Genomic DNA, 16,705 nt, shown 5'->3' on the forward strand with positions numbered 1-16,705 from the left:
TTCCAAAATTTTTATTTTCCTTTAAAAGCCCAAGTTTTATCATTGGCAACAAATGCTGTCAGTTGTCCTTGAAGTGACAATTCACTTAGTTCATTTTTGAGATAAATATCTGCAACTGTGGTTTTTTTTTCTTCAGTTAATTCTTATCCCACCTCTTTTCCCTTTATTCCCTTTCTCATATATGAATACCCATAGTTGGTCAGTAAAAATGCTATTTCATGAAGGAAGTGGCTAATTCCACTGGCAATTAATTCACCTAAAAATAACCCCCTTATAAACAGGAAACACATGTGTCACTTCCAGGTGAAAGCCTGAAACCAAGTCATGCTCCTCCCTCCTTCCCCTCTTCTGTGAGGACTACAAATTTTCAAAGTGGATACTGTTTCATCAAGAGCCTGTAGCGTGAGCAATAAATAAACCATTCTTGTACACTAATGGAGCAACCATTGTACTATGCTGTGTGGCATAGGATTTTAGGGTCTAACAAATTACCCCCAAATTTAGCAACTTAACACAAAAATAAACATTTATTATCTCACACAGTTTCATCACAAGGGTTGACTGGGGCTGGAAGATCCATTTCTAAGATGGCTCATTCATGTACCTGACAAGTTAATGCCGGTTATTGGTTAGACCTCAATTCCTCTCGTGAAAACCTCCCTGGGGCTTCTTAAGGGTCTTTATAAGCTGACAGCTGGCTTGTCTAGAGGAAGCAATCTAAGAGAGAAAGGAAAAATGTTATAGTTTATAACTTAGCCTTGGAAGTCACGCACCATTATTTTTGCAACATTCTGTTGGTTATAGAGGTCATCCCTGGTTAGTGTGAGAGGAGCCTATGCAAGAGTGTGAATCCTAGGAGGAGAGAATGCCTGGGGTGGCTTCAAGGTTGAATACCATACTATAATCATCACTCAGCGTATCAAATGCTTGTTTACAAGGGCCAAGATGTGATAAAATTAATACTTTTAATGTTTAACTGAGGACATTCTTAAATGCAACTGGCATTTTTAAAAACATAAGTGCATGGGTGTAAAGAAAGTAATGGCTACAAATACAGTTTGGTGCTACTGCCTTGACTTGAGCTAAGGTGCTAGAGTTTTTTCCATTATTGCTTTTGTGCTATGACTGTCACTACTAAAACAGTGAAAAAAGCAAATAACATCATCACTTTATGATGAAAATAGTTTTGACTTTGAGTACTCTCTGAAAGTGTCCTGGGACCCACAATGTTTGAAGACCACATTTTGAGAATTGCTGATCTAAGGGAAATTTTCTTTTATTATGTTTTAGATGATTATTTTCTTATTTGTTATGGTTTGCTTTTAAGGAATCTCAATTTTGTATATGTCAGAATATGTTCCATAATCCTTTATAAATCGTTTTATCATTCTAGTCTAATGATCACTTTCTTTTAAATCTGAGAATGATTTTCTAGTTGTTTTTCACGTTACTAATTCAATTTTCTGCAACATCAGTTTTGGCATTTACTATCCCCAATGAGGATTTTTTTACTCTTTTGGTGTGTTTTCTTTTTCTTCAGTGAATCTTTATCCCACCTCTTTCCCCTTTAGTTGCCTTTCTCAACTCTGCTTTGTTGAAACATAATTCTTTCTATTCTCTGATTGCTGACTAATAGAGAATCTACAAAACACAACACCCCTCATCTACTTTTGAGATTCTTTCTGTCTCTCTTCAGCAAGCTCTACTTATGAGAACTCCTCCACATCAGATAGTGCGGTGGTTGTGGTCACTTCCCAGTGAACATCCTGAAAATGTACTTCTGTCACTGCCCAATCTTGAGCTTGTTACAGATCAGATCATTTTGAATCAGACAGTGGGAGAAGTAAGATGTCACATCTATTTTTTTCCAGGCTAGGCCACCTACAGGATCAAGCCTGGGTTTCCTATGAGGTGAGGTGGAGAGATACTTTTCACAGTTCCCCTCCCTCTGACTTGTCATTATTGGAGATCTCGCTTTGATTCTGGCATTGGCATGCTTGCTAGACCTTGGTATTTGGTGTTGTGGAATTTATAGCAGGGATGAAAAGGAGCAAAATTTCACTTTTAAAAATTTTGCTCCCGAAAGAACTTGAAAGATTATGAAGATTTATTTGGATTATAAAAGCAGCTTAATATAATCATTGCATATTTTAAAATCGGGTTTACAATTGGGTTTAAGGGCTGCATCAATCATAAGTGATAGCATAATCTGTTCTGACACTTCAGGGCATTTCATTTCTGTTGTTTTCTGTACTATAAGTTATAAGTTTTCACATTTAATTGAAATTATTATGTCCATGCCATGTTGGACTAATTTTTTTTTTCTTTTGAGATGGAGTTTTGCTCTTCTTGTTCAGGCCGGAGTACAGTGGAGCAATCTCAGTTCGCCACAACCTTACCTCCCAGGTTCAAGTGATTCTCCTGACTCAGCCTCCCAAGTAGCTTGGATTACAGGCATGTGCCACCATGCCCAGCTAATTTTGTATTTTTAGTAGAGATGGGGTTTGTCCATGTTTTCAGTCTGGTTTTGAACTCCCCACCCCAGGCAGTCCGCCCACCTCAGCCTTCCAAAGTGCTGAGATTACAGACATGAGCTACCGCGCCGGGTCTAGACTGATTTTTAATAGAATTTAAGGGGGTGCAACCCTTGCTCAACATCATCATGGTTGATGCTCTCTAGTGTGGACTTTACAGTTTTAAAACCTTGGAACAATTCATGGTAAAAAGGTCTACAGAACATTGGGAGAAAATTCATTCAAATATTAATTGTAGCTATTTCTGGACAGTAGGGTTATAAGTACATTTAATCTGCTGCTTTAAGTATTTTTGTATTTTTCAAAATTTTCACAAAGTTAGTGTTTTGTTTTTTGTCTTAGTTACACAGGTAATACACAAAAACATGTTTGTTGTAAAGAAATCCAATTAATGTAGACGAAACCAAATGTTTCACTTTCAGCCCTCTTCCTAGTCTCTTTGCCCATCAAAACCATGATCAATTTGGTGTGAATACTTCCAGTCGTTTTCCAATGTATTTATGTTCTTATATGAAGATATATGTGTTTATTTGAATACCCCACTGTTCTGCACCTTGATTTTTTCCTTTGTTGATAATCTTGAAAAGCTTTCCATGTGAGTATATCTAGTAGATCTGTCTCATTCTTTTTAAGTGCAATGTCATATTTCATAGTATGGATACATCATAATTTGGTTAACCATCTCCATAATAACAGGTATTTTGTTTTCCTGCATATTCGCTATTACAAACCACGATTCAATGTATCTTCCTATATGAATCATTTTGCACAGGATATTTGTCATTTTTCTAAGATAAATATCTTGAAGAGAAATAGTGGGTTAGAGGACACATACATTTTAACAGACGTAGATTGTACAGCCTTGAACTTGGGAACGCAAGAATGGGCCCCAGTACTCCCATTTCAGCCTTGGCCAGAAAACCGTAATGCTCCCAAGTGTGATGGTATGCATAATGATAACAATATTTGGAGAAATATGTAACACTTGCTGTACCTGCTGAAAGATGAAGGCAGCTGTGGTTGGTGACTTGCTCTGTGTCCTCAGCACCAGGTGCCGGGGACCCTGATGAGGTCCTGACTGACAGTCACTCTGATGGAGAGTCATGCTGAATTCTGGGATCTTTTCAGATGCATTTGCTTTAGAAGTATTTATTATTATTGCAGGTTACAAGAGTATGGAGGGAAAGAAGGTGGGAAAGGAAGACGGGAGATATCAGTGGAGAATCAGGGGATTCTGGTGTCATTGTTTTTCTCCAAAATGTAACACATGTTAGAGAGAAAACATTGAAAAATGAGTCATTACTTTTGAGTATTCAACATACTAGATTATTCATTAGAGACAATGCTTGGCCTAGAGTTTTGCCTTATTCTTTCCCTTTTTCATTTAAGAGAGTGATAGAGCTGTTAATAAATGCCACTGAATTTTTTAGTAGTGAGTATTGTTATGCTTAGCAAGTTGCAAAGGTCTACCTCCATTATAGACACCTGTACTCTAGCCTGCCACACCACGGTAGAGGCGATCCTCACTTGTTTGCTCTTTTAGTTCTTTCTGACGCGAGTGCTTTTGGCTCTGATTAAATGGAGTCAGCAGATCTTTTTAGATTTGTATTACATTTCTTTTCTATCTTTTTTTTTTTTTTTTTTAATTGAGATGGAGTCTTGTTCTGTCACTCAGGCTGAGTGCAATGGTGCAATCTCGGCTCACTGCAACCTCCGCCGCCCAGGTTCAAGCCATTCTCATGCCTCAGTCTCCTGAGTAGCTGGGACTACAGGCAGGTGACACCACGCCCGGCTAATTTTTTTTGTAGTTTTATTAGAGATGGGGTTTTGCCATGTTGGCCAGGCTGCTCTCAAACTCCTGACTTCAGGTCATCCGCCTGCCTTGGCTTCCCAAAGTGCTGGGGTTCATAGACTTGTATTAAATTTTCTTTCCACTTGGAGTCCTCCCATGTTCTACCTGCTGTGTGGGTGCTCATCTTGCTGTGGAGAGCATTTTGTCTGCCTCTCATATGCTGATGATCATGGTCTTCCTTAGAGTAAGCCATTGAATTCATATTATTTTAATAGATATCACACCTGCACATAGTTCAAACAGCAAAAAGCATAAAAGGATATAGAATAAAATGTTAGCTGCCCTCCCACACCTGTCAGTAAATTTCTCTCTATATATCTGTATATAATCTATATCTCTTCCGATTTATCTGTTTTTTACACACATGTAAAACATACTATATCACCTTGTTTTTTTCTTTATTATACATATTTTGATAATCATGTCAAAGCACCTCCTTCTTCTCTCTTATTTTAAAAAATAACAGCTTCGTTTAGAAGTAATTTACATACCATAAAATTCACGCTTTTAATGTTATCAATTGAGTGTTTTTAAAAATAGATTTACACAGTGTCACTATCTAATTCCAGAATATTTTCATCACCTCCAAAAAAAGCCTCATAGCCATGAACAGCCACTCCCATGCATCCCTCCCCCTAGTCTCTGGCAATCGTTAAAATACTTTCTGTTTTTTATAAATTTGCCTGTTCTGAGCATTTCATATTAATGGGATCTGTGGCCTTTTGTTTCTGGCTTCTTTAAAATACTAGCATAATGTTTCAAAGCTTCATTCATGTATCAGAACTTCATTTCTTTCTACGGTTGAATAATATTTCATAGTAGGAATAGAACACATTTTGTTTATCAGTTCATCATGTGATGAAGATTTTGGTTGTTTCTACTTTTTGGCTATGGTGAATAAAGTTGCTATGAATACTTAAGTACAAGTTTTTGGTAGGACATGTGTTTTTATTTCTCTCGGATATTGCTACAGTTTGGATGTTTTTGTTCCCCCCAAATTTTTGTATGTTGAAATCTAATCACAAATGTTCATATTTGGAGATGGGGCTTTGGAAAGGTGATGAGGTCATGAGCACAGAGTCCTCATGAATGAGGTTACTACCCTTACAAAAGAGGTCCCATAAAGTTGCCTTGTCCCTTCTGCTGTGCAAGACTATGGCACAAAGACAACCATTTATGAAGCAGAAAATGGGGCCTCACTAGACACCAAATTTGCCAGTGCCTTGATCTTGAACACCCCAGTCTGTAGCAGTGTGAGAAAATAAACTTCTGTTATTTATAAGCTACCCAGTTTAAGCCATTTTATTATAGCAGCCTGAATGAATTAAGACAGATATCTTAAGAGTAAAATTGCTGGATCAAATTATGATTCTATATTTAGTTTTTTGAGGTTTTACCAAGCTGTTTGGCAAGTGGCTGCACCATTTCCAAATCCCCACCAGCAATGTAGGAGGGTTCTAATTTCTCTACATCCTCACCAACAGATGTTATTGTCCATCTTTTTGATTTTAGCCATTCTAGTAGGTGAGAAGTGGTATCTTATTGTGGTTTTGGATTGCAGTCCTCTAAAGACTAATGATGTAGAATTTTTTTGTTTTCATGTGCTTATGGGACATTTGAATATCTTCTTTGAAGAAATAGCTATTTAAATCTCAGATCATTTGCTCATTTTAAAAATTGGGCTAGGCGGGGCACAGTGGCTCACGCCTGTAATCCCAGCACTTTGAGAGGTCGAGGCGGGCAGATCATCAGGTCAGGAGATGGAGACCATCCTGGCCAATATGGATGCCAGGCACTCTCTGCCTCCTGGGTTCAAGTGATTCTCCTGCCTCAGCCTCCTGAGTAGCTGGGATTACAGGAATGTGCCACCATGCCCGGTTAATTTTGTATTTTTAGTAGAGATGGGGTTTCACCATGTTGGTCAGGCTGGTCTCGAACTTCTGACCTCAGGCGATCTGCCTGCCTCGGCCACCCAAAATGCTGGAATTACAAAGGTGAGCCACTGTGCCCAGCCGATTTTTTTTCATCTCCCTAGTAAACAATTTGATCTTTTTTTTTTTTTTTCAGGCTAGCAAAATAATTATTTGTTTATGAAATCAGGGAATTTTACTATAATATGTACTGATGTTTATTTTGTATCCATTTTCTCTGCCTTCCTTCTCATCCCCCACAACTGGGAAACAATATGCTCTTTCAATTCAAAGCTTCCTCTTTTTTTTGATGAGTCTCTTGAACTACAGTTTAAAATATACCTTTAATTTAGCTCCTTATTTCAGTTCTCTTCCTATGTGACCATTATAATGTTTTATGTGCTTTGTCTATTTTTCAGTTAAAATTGAAAAAACTTTAAACAATGTTTTGTTGGTTTATATTTCCTAAAATAATTTTTTTATTCTTGTGTTTATGTCCATTACTATGTTTTCAGGAATTCTCTTTCTCTCTTGTACTGCTTCCAATGTAACCTTTTTTAGTAATGATTTATTCATTTTACTTCTTTCTTGAGTTCTACCAGTTCATATATCATTTCCTTATAATCTTCTAGTAGCTTTTCTAGCTCTTTGTTTTTGCCTTGTGCTCGTTTTGTTAGTTGTAACTGTTTCCAGTTTTAAAAATTCATAGCAGCATGTTGATTATAATTTTCATCTCCTTTCATGTTTTCTCATGTGGATTCTTTGTCACTTATTCTTTCAGTTTCTGTATCCATTTTTTTTCTTGTGACATTTTTATATAATATTTTCTTACAAAAATTCCTACTGTTTCAAATATGAAAAGTTCCCCCTGGACTAGCTGTTTTTAGGAAGTTTCAGTGGGGGAGATCAGGACTGTGTTTTAGGCCAGCAGGAATTGTCCCTGGTTTCTCATTACTCAGGGTTTTGTACATGTGGGTGAATCGTTTTAGAATTCAAACTTCTATCTAGTCAACAGAGCTTGGCAGAAATAGGGCCGCTTGTAATGGAGGTTGTTATTCCTCAACAATGAATTGTTTCCTGCAAATGTAGTGTGTGTGTGTGTCTCCAAACTATGTATTTCACATTTATATTTACTCTTTGTTATTTTTGGGTTGATTTCAAAGATATAAAAGGAGCAGGACTATCATTACTCCGCCATTAAAAATTGGACATCTAGAATACTTATGTCACTATCTTTTCTCTCTAAATTATATGAAAAGGGGTAGAGATCATTTTTAATGCATTGCTAATCCTCTGCTTTCCACACAGTACCCATACTAATAAATGTTTGTTTTATATTTACATAAATACAGAGTACTTATGGGGGTAAATAAGTAACTTTTTGTAGCAGATGACTCCTTCAGTGTTACTTGGGAGAACTGTCAATCATCTTTAAATAAGTGAATTCTTGCTATCACTTACTCATCATGCTACATACAGCTACTCATTGAGAAACAGCTTTATTGCAAATCATTTCTTGGAATTTCGGGCTAATACATGAAATGAGTTTTCTATCTCATAGTATCCTAAAGTATTTATTTCTTAATTGGCAGATGTCAGGACATCTTATTGAACCTCAGTTTTGGCTGCCTCTGAGGGGGGCCACCTATCTCTCAGTATACTCTTAGGCCACTCAAAGTAAGTTTCAGGTGTTTCACATACTCTATGTCATATAGTAAACTCTTCCAAATACTCTCCTTAAATTTCTTAAGTCTGTCTAGTTTGGTGCCGTAACAAAGACTTAAACATCCGTAAATTTTATTTTAGTTATATAGATCAAAACTGGGAATACCAATATAGTTAGAAAAGACTGAAATAAAGGTGATTGTAGGGATCCCATGCTGAACAGAGAGGGCCTCCCTGGTGACCAAATTCAAATGAAAGCTTTCATTTCTAAGCTTGGTTTTTACTCGAGGATCCCCTGACACTTATTGGAGACATGGTACCTGGCACTCAGTAAGTGTTTGTTGAATTAATGATGGAATGGTGCCATAGAGTAGTTCAAGTTGTCTGGAACAACTTTCAGCAACCAAACTTACAAGATACTCAAGTGCAAATAAGAAGGCAAATCTTTTTAATGAAAACTCAAAGGCAGAAATAATTTCAACTTGGTCGGGCGCAGTGGCTCACGCCTGTAATCCCAACACTTTGGGAGACCGAGGTGGGCAGATCACCTGAGGTTGGGAGTTCGGGAATAGCCTGACCAACGTGAAGAAACCCTATCTCTACTAAAAATACAAAATTAGCCGAGAGTGGTGGTGCATGCCTGTAATCCCAGCTTCTCGGGAGGCTGAGGCAGAAGAATTGCTTGAACCTGGGAGGTGGAGGTTGTGGTGAGTCAAGATCACACCATTGCACTCCAGCCTGGGCAACAAGAGCAAAACTCCGTCAAATAAATAAATAAATAAAATAAAAATTTCAACTTATGCTTCCATGAAATCATGAAAATACTCTTACAGCATCCTATGATATTATAGCTAAAGGGATTTTGGAAGACATCCATTTTAAAATAAAAAGTGTATTGCTTGGAAAACTGAGTCCCATAGTGGGGAAGGGACTTTCCCAAGATCTCCCAGCTGATGCTTACAAACCTGTTTGCCAGTCTGCAAGTTTGTATGAGCCCTAAACAAAATATGGCTACCACCTGCATCTCTCTTCCTTCCTGTTCATTTGCTTTCTGGATATGAACACTTTTAAACAGGTTTCTAAGATGGTACATTTGGAATTAACCTTTATATAAAAGGGAATTGAATGTCTGTAAATCTCCAACTTGGTCTCCTCTTCAACCCATGTTCACCCACCACCTGAAAAAGAAACACCAAGTACACCATTCATGAGCATTGCTTCTCTACTGCATTTTAAATGCCAGATCTAAAATAAACCTCAAAGTCTTGTTTGAAAATGAATTTATGGAACTCACACATTTGAAGCTCAGCATTACTGTGAAACTTAGAGGTCCTGCCCTCACTGGTGGAAATTCACATGTATTCAGACTAACTTATTCCAGGTCTGCTTCTCTTAACTCATTTTGTCATTAAGTATTCACAACTTCATCTTTATTCATGTCAGCCAAGCTTTTTATTGCCCTGCCGTTGCTTTTATTAACAGCAAAGTGGATGTGTTTATTTACACTTGGGAAATGAACCGAAGTTTCCTGGTGGTGTGGGTCTCATTCCAAGTCACCCAATGTACTTATCTTAATTAGACTCAACACAGATCTGAAGTTTGCTTTTCTTCCCTTTCAGAAGTAACTTCTGGAAAGTGTGCAAATAGAATTCAGCAAAAAGATGAAGCTCAACTTGTGGTGCTTATAGTTTATTGATTTTTTTAAAAAAAGAAAATATGTTTTGAAGTTTGACAGATGATACGCTGCAGCCCTGAACAGTAGTATATAAACTAACTCTATTTAGCAACATTTATGATAAACATAAATTAATAATTTTGATAATTAAGTAACATGGCTTCTTCCATGTTAAAGTTTATAGAGTGTTAAATATATGGCTACAGTGAATAAAAGAAATGGAACATATAAATTGCTGTTTTAAAATGCAGCAAAACACTCGTATCTGGCCTGAAAACAATGCCAAATGAACTTTAAAAGCCATACTTATTTCTTATATGAATTTTCTAATTTTAAACCTCCATCTTATATCCTATGTGAAATGCTCTATGTAATGAATTCAAATGCTTTAATAGAAATAACTGAAACATTAATAAGCAAACAGGAATTTTAAAGACAAAGACAACATTGTATCTCCAACTTAAAAAAAAAATAACATTTGGAGAAACTAAGCTAATAGATTTCTGTAGGATTGTGCAGCTAATGGATGACAAAGGTGTGCCTGGAAACACGTTTGCAGACACCACATTAGTGCTCTTCGCACTGTCTCCTGCGGTGATTAGAACCCTGTATTTTTTTGTTTTTCCTCCAGTTTTATTCATTGCTATCATGAGCCTGGTAGCCAGCCTCTTTTCAGGTTTATAGGAATCACTTGTCTTCCAGTGCTTGACATACACACACATACCGAAGACATGACTGAGTGTGCAAAGAAGAAAAAAGATCATCTTTCAGATGAATGTGGAGGACAAAAATGGGCAGTAGGCTGGGCTTCTCACTGTCCGTCTTCATTTCATATCTGTGTGTCCATCCATCTATCCATGCAACAGACATCAATGGGTGCCAGCTATTTTCCGGGTCTTGTGCTGGTTAAAGAAGGATGCTGTGGTGAACAAAACAGACATGGTTGGTGCCTTCAAGGTGCTTCCAGCCAGTAGGGAGATAGACATCAATCCAATGGTGAAACGAATGCTTGTAAAATTAAATGAGATTAGTGCCAGGAAGAAAAGAACACACTATTTGGGGGCAAAGGATTTTTGCTGAACAAATGAATGTGGTCTGAGATCTGATGAACAAGTAGGTGTTAACTATGTAGAGAGCTGGTAAAGAACATTCTAGGCACGGGGAAGAGCAGGGGTAGAAGAAGAAGGATTTCAAAAAGCAAAGAAGATTTCAGTCCTGGGACTGAAAGAACAGTGTGGCTGCAGCCCAGAACAAGAAGTGAAGACAGTGTGTACATGACATGCCGGAGAATTGGAGAGGGAGGACAGCAGACCCTCAGAATCTATGTGGGTTATCATTAGGAATTTGGTTCTGTTTAAAAAGCAAGGGGAAGACATGAAGGGCATAAGTGATCAGATTCAAATTTTGCAAGTCATTTTGGCTGCCATGTGTTAGACATAGGAAGATGGTTAGGCCATTGCAGGCATCTCAGAAAGAAGCATGGAAGCTGAAACAGGAGGTAGCCACGATAGGGAGTTGTGAGAACAGAGTCAACGTCTGTTTAGAAGCAAAAATAAGCAGAACTGGGTGAGGAATTAGGGTGTTAACAAGGGCAAATGTCAGTGAGGCCTCCCTAGTTTCTGGCTTGACAACTTTGTTAGTCTGTTTTCACGCTGCTAATAAAGACATACCTCAGACTAAGTAATTTATAAAGACAAAGAGGTTTAATGGGTTCGGAGTTCCACAAGGCTGGGGAGGCCTCACAGTCATGGTGGAAGAAGAAGGAAGAGCAAAGGGACGTCTTACATGGTGTCAGGCAAGGGAGAGCATGTGCACGGAAACTCCTGTTTATAAAACCATCAGATCTCATGAGATTTACTCATTATCACGAGAACAACACAGGAAAGACTTGCCCCCATGATTCAATTACCCCCCGGGTGCCTCCCACAACACATAGGAATTATGGGAGCTACAATTCAAGATGAGATTTGGGTGGAGGCACAGTCAAACCAGATCAGCAACTATGCAGACTGTGAATCCACTGTGTATTAACAGAGTGCCTCAGGAAAATCCCCTGACCTCTTGTAATTTCTTAATTTGTAATAGAGAGCTAATAAAGTGCGACCCCTCAGAGTTTCTATGCAAAGTAAGAGACTTATAGAAGTCACGTGTAATATGTGTAGACTGGTGCTTGGCATCTGGTAAACAGTGTATATTAGCTATCATATTATTAGTTTTGGTATTTACTGAGGGGAGGAATACTGGCAGAGAACCAAGTTTGAAGGGTTGATAACATGTTCAGTTTTAGACACACTGAACATGCATCCTCTTGGAGACGCTCAAGTGGAGATTTGAAGTGTACAATTAGGGCACTTTTGAGCACTAAGTGTTCTGACATTTTGGATGGTAATGAAGCTGTGTGCATTGAGACTGCCCAGGGAAGAGACACAGGGTAATAAAATGAAAGTTTAGGATGGAGTCATTGAGGGAAAATAAAATGGGAATGTAGAGGAATGAAAGCCTGCAGCAAGGTGGCAAGGCCCAGCCAGAGGATTAGGATTAAGACAACTACTTAAGGCAGCGCCTCACCATGGAAGCCAAGGGGGTGGGTGACTGTTTAAGATGAGGGGGGTGTTGCTGGCATTGAAAGCTGATGAGAAGCTTTGTCTGATGAGGGCTCAATAAAATCTGTGGGGGCGGGGGCAGCGGTTCACTCCTGTAATCTCAGCACTTTGGGAGGTTCACTTGAGCCCAGGAGTTTGAGACCAGCCTGGGCAACATAGTGAGAGCCCATTTCTACAAAAAACACACAATTCGCTGGGTGTGGCGGCATGTGCCTGTAGTCCCAGTTACTCAGGAGGCTGGGGTGGGAGGATCTCTTGAGCCCAGGAGTCGGAGGCTGCAGCCAGCTATGATTGCACTACTGCACTCCAGCCTGGGTATCAGAGTGAGAACCTGTCCATAAAAATTTAAAAAATCTGTGGTGTTTTTTTGACATGAATCATCCGTGTCGGAATGATGGGCTCACAAACATGTCTAGGATTTGAGAGTAAAGGGAAGATGAGAAGGTGGAGAAAATTTTTGTTTTGATGGAGAAGAGAGATAACTCATTCTAGTGAGACAAGAATGCCTGGTCCCTGGCTCAGTTTCTTCCAGCGATTTTTACACAAATGGTGTGCTCTTATGTCTTATGAGTGACATTGTGTTATGACTAAAGAATTCTGAGGAGCAGTCCTCTTTTCCTGGACTAGGAGTATAGGAGATTTACAACAAAGGGAACCAGAGAGAGCTCACGGTTCTGGATCCACATGGAATTCTTGGAACTCCGTCACTTCCTGATTGTAGGAGTCCCCAGGACAGCCTTGCAAGCCTCATTCTACCCTGAATGATCTGCCTTCTGTGCTGTCCCTTATGTAGGCTGCAGGGCCCACAAGGCGAAAAGGCACATTTTCTTACGGGGACTTGGCACAAACACTACTGCTTAGATAATATTCACCCGGATATTGTGTTCTTAGAAGTGTGGAATCCCGGGATTGAGATGCTTCTGAAGCTAGTGTGTTTTGTATATATAATCTAACTGTAACTGGTGCCCCTGTGGCCCCAAGTTTGTATAGTACCAATAAAAAGAATTAAAAGTCCCTTAGAATAATAGAATTAAAAACACCTCCAGTTTTTCTTAGTCTCTTGAAAAGTCTCCAAGTGGTGGTTTGGAGGAAGAAGGGGGAGATTCTTAATGCATGGAAAAACTTCTTAAAAATTCTTTTCCATGTCTCCTTCTCTAAGTATCCTTCTCGCAGACTGCAGCTGTTCCCATAAACACAATATTCAACTCAATAGAACTGAGATTAAGGAGATATTCCTTTTCTGTGTGGGCTGTGGCATCCATTATAGCAGTCCAGGGAGCTTGTGGGGTTTAGAGAAGAAGGCCTCAACCTCACAAGAAGGAGTCAGGAGGCCCAAGTTCTAGTACTGGCTCTGTTACTCACCTACTGTGTGACCTTGGTAATTAATATAACCTCTCTAAGCCTCAGTTTCCTCATCTGTAGGATGAGGCAAGTACCCACCCACTGGGGTATTGTGAGAGGTAAATGAGTTAATGGGTATGAACCTGGGAAGCGTGCTCTAAATGTGCCATGTGACCTCTTGGGCTGGGTCATTGTGCAGCTGGTGATGATTCAGGTTTTCTGGTGGCTGAATGTGTGTACATGTTCACTCTTTCCTGCAATGCAGATATGTGTCTATTCATGACCTCCAGCTGCCAAAAGCCCCGAAAGAAATTCTTCTCTCCTATTTGAAGCCTCTTCTGTCAGTAATCTACATTTTTTACTCCACTCCTCAGGTTCCGGTGAATGAAATCTTTATCTTTTGTTACCTTTGCAAAGATATGTAAAGTGGGTTCCTGTTTAAGGGAACTTCCCTTCAGCCTCTTATCTTAAAGACCAGGACTCCGGCACTATCCACAGCAGCCTTGGATTGAATAGGTATGGCAGCATCTCCTTTGTAGGGAGGAATATCTGGAAGGAGTATCTGGAAAGAGCAAAGATTTTATTCGTGCATTGCTGCTGTCCATTTGCGGGCCAAAGCAAACCTGTAGCCAAAGTTGGATTCAGGCTTCTGGGTGTTGATCAACTATAAGGTCGTCAGAGAGATTACAGAGAATTTGAGGAAGGGAGTCTCATGATGGGCCTAATGGGCCCCAGCAGCTTGGAAATCTGCATGAAATGTCATGACATCTGCCCTGCAGTGCAGGTGGCCTTTGTTGAGGTGCATCTGACAGGGCCTTGCTGCCGTTCATGGCCTTGTCGCTAAAAGAAGACTGGCATTGCGGCGGGCTCCGCCTTATCTGTCAGGTAGCCTGGCCTGCGGGAAAGCCTTAAGGCTTTTCTTTTTCAGGCTCAGGTAGGTGTCTCCTGAGGCGTCTGCACAGAGGTCATTCCTGAAAGCGTATTTTTCCTCTCCCTTGACTAATCAAGGATCGAATTCCCTAGTCTACCTCTTTGGTGCAGTGAAGGACTGGTTCAAGATCATACCAGATTAACCGTTCTCTGGCCAAACTCATTATGTATCAAGCACTGTTCTAAGCTCTTTAACTTATTTAATTCATGTTAACAAGCCTATAAATCTTGTTAAATTTGAGACCTGAATTTTATTGATGGGAAAAACGGAGGCACAGAGAGGCTAAGTAGTTAGTTCAAGATCACTCAGCTTTAACAGTAAATGGAAGAGCCAGCCTTTGACCCTCAATACTCTTTCTCTAATGTATATGCTGTTTACCACTACCCTCCAGTGCTTCTTAAAGAGAAGCCTTTCTTTGTCAGAAAAAAAAAAAAAAATTTAGATTGGGCGTGGTGGCTTACGCCTGTAATCCTAGCAATCTAGGAGGCTGAGGCGGGCAAATCATCTGAGGTCATGAGTTCGAGACCAGCCTGCAACATGGTGAAACCCCATCTCTACTAAAAATACAAAAATTAGCTGGGCGTGGTGGTGCATGCCTGTAGTCCCAGCTACTAGGAAGGCTGAGGCAGGAGAATCACTTGAACCCAGGAAGTAGAGGTTGCAGTGATCCAAGATTGTGCCACTGTGCTCCAGCCAGGGTAACAGAGTGAGACTCCGTCTCCAAAAAAATAAAAAAAATTTAAACACAAGGTCTCACTATGTTGCCCAGGCTGGTCTCAAACTTCTGGGCTCAAGCGATCTTCCTGCCTTAGCCTCCCAAATTGCTGGAATTATAGGCTTGAGACACTGAATCCTGCTGGAAAGCCTTTCTTTACCATGATATAAAGCATAGACAATCAAAATGAAGAACACATAAAATTGACATAATGGGACCTGCTCATGGGGATGAGACAGGATTAGGTGCTGTCATCAACATACAGTACTTCGCACGGTCCTTGGTCCTTGGCCTGTTGTCATTGTTCGATGGCAATGATGGAGTAAAAAACAAGCCTGGAGCCCAAGGGAGTTGATAGACTTTTCCAAAGTCATGGGGAGTTGGTGATCAACTGTGGTAGAAAGCTGGTACCTTGGATGGGTCTGGTGGATGTTTAAGCCATTACTCCTCCACACAGAATGTTTCAATAACGCCATTCAGCAAAATGTCACAAAATCTGTACACTTGTTTCTGAAGTTGTAAGAACAAATTGTAGCCGGCGCCACGGTGCCCGTAATTACTGTGGTCACCAACGACAAACAGGCTCCTTGCTTTTGCCGGAGCAAACAGACAGCAGAGGCATACTTGGGTTCTTTTTAACATGTAAGAATCTTCTAGGACTTAATGCCGCCAGATGTCAGAAGAGTTAATGGCAGATGTGGTTGTGGAAACGTTCTGTATTTTTAGACAACCTTTAATTAAAACACTTTGTATGTCTCAGGGACCAAATCATACGCTGCCACTTGAAGGCTGTCAGAGGGGAAGAAAGTATACAAAGCTTCTAAAAGCGGCGCTTTGCTTATTTTTATCTGAGATGGAGTGAGGGAGCCTGTGCAGGGACAAAGCCATCTCTTGCTACAAAATTACATGAATTTAATACATGGGTCAAATGTGCAAATTGTTCAACACATTCTATTTAACTGCAAGAGTCAGTGAAATCTGGGAGGTCAGTCTGAGGACAGTGAACTTAGCCTGGGCCTCCCCACAGGTTCATGATCTTCTTAATAAGGTTGATACAATTGCTTATTGGCTTTGAGCACCTAAACATAAAGTGGTTTGCAAGATTGCTTGAATATCATCACATACATATATACAGAGAGAGGGAGAGAGACAGAGCCTTACTCTGTTATACAGGCTGGAGTGCGGTAGCATGATCTCGGCTCACTGCAACCTTTGCCTCCCGGGTTCAAGCAATTCTCCTGCCTCAGCCTCCTGAGTAGCTGGGACTACAGGTGTATGCCACCACGCCCAGCTAATTTTTGTAGTTTTAGTAGAGATGGGGTTTCACCATGTTGGCCAGGATGGTCTCGACCTCTTGACCTCATGATCCACCCACCTTGGCCTCCCAGAGTGCTGGGGTTACAGTCGTGAGCCACTGCGCCAGACCAGATTGTTAGCATTGGAGGTGATCATAAATGGGACTGAGGGGTCAGGGCACTT

This window comes from Sapajus apella, unplaced genomic scaffold (assembly GCF_009761245.1).
Source record: "Sapajus apella isolate SASKATOON/1434 unplaced genomic scaffold, GSC_monkey_1.0 scaffold147, whole genome shotgun sequence".
In the NCBI taxonomy this organism is placed as follows: domain Eukaryota; kingdom Metazoa; phylum Chordata; class Mammalia; order Primates; family Cebidae; genus Sapajus; species Sapajus apella.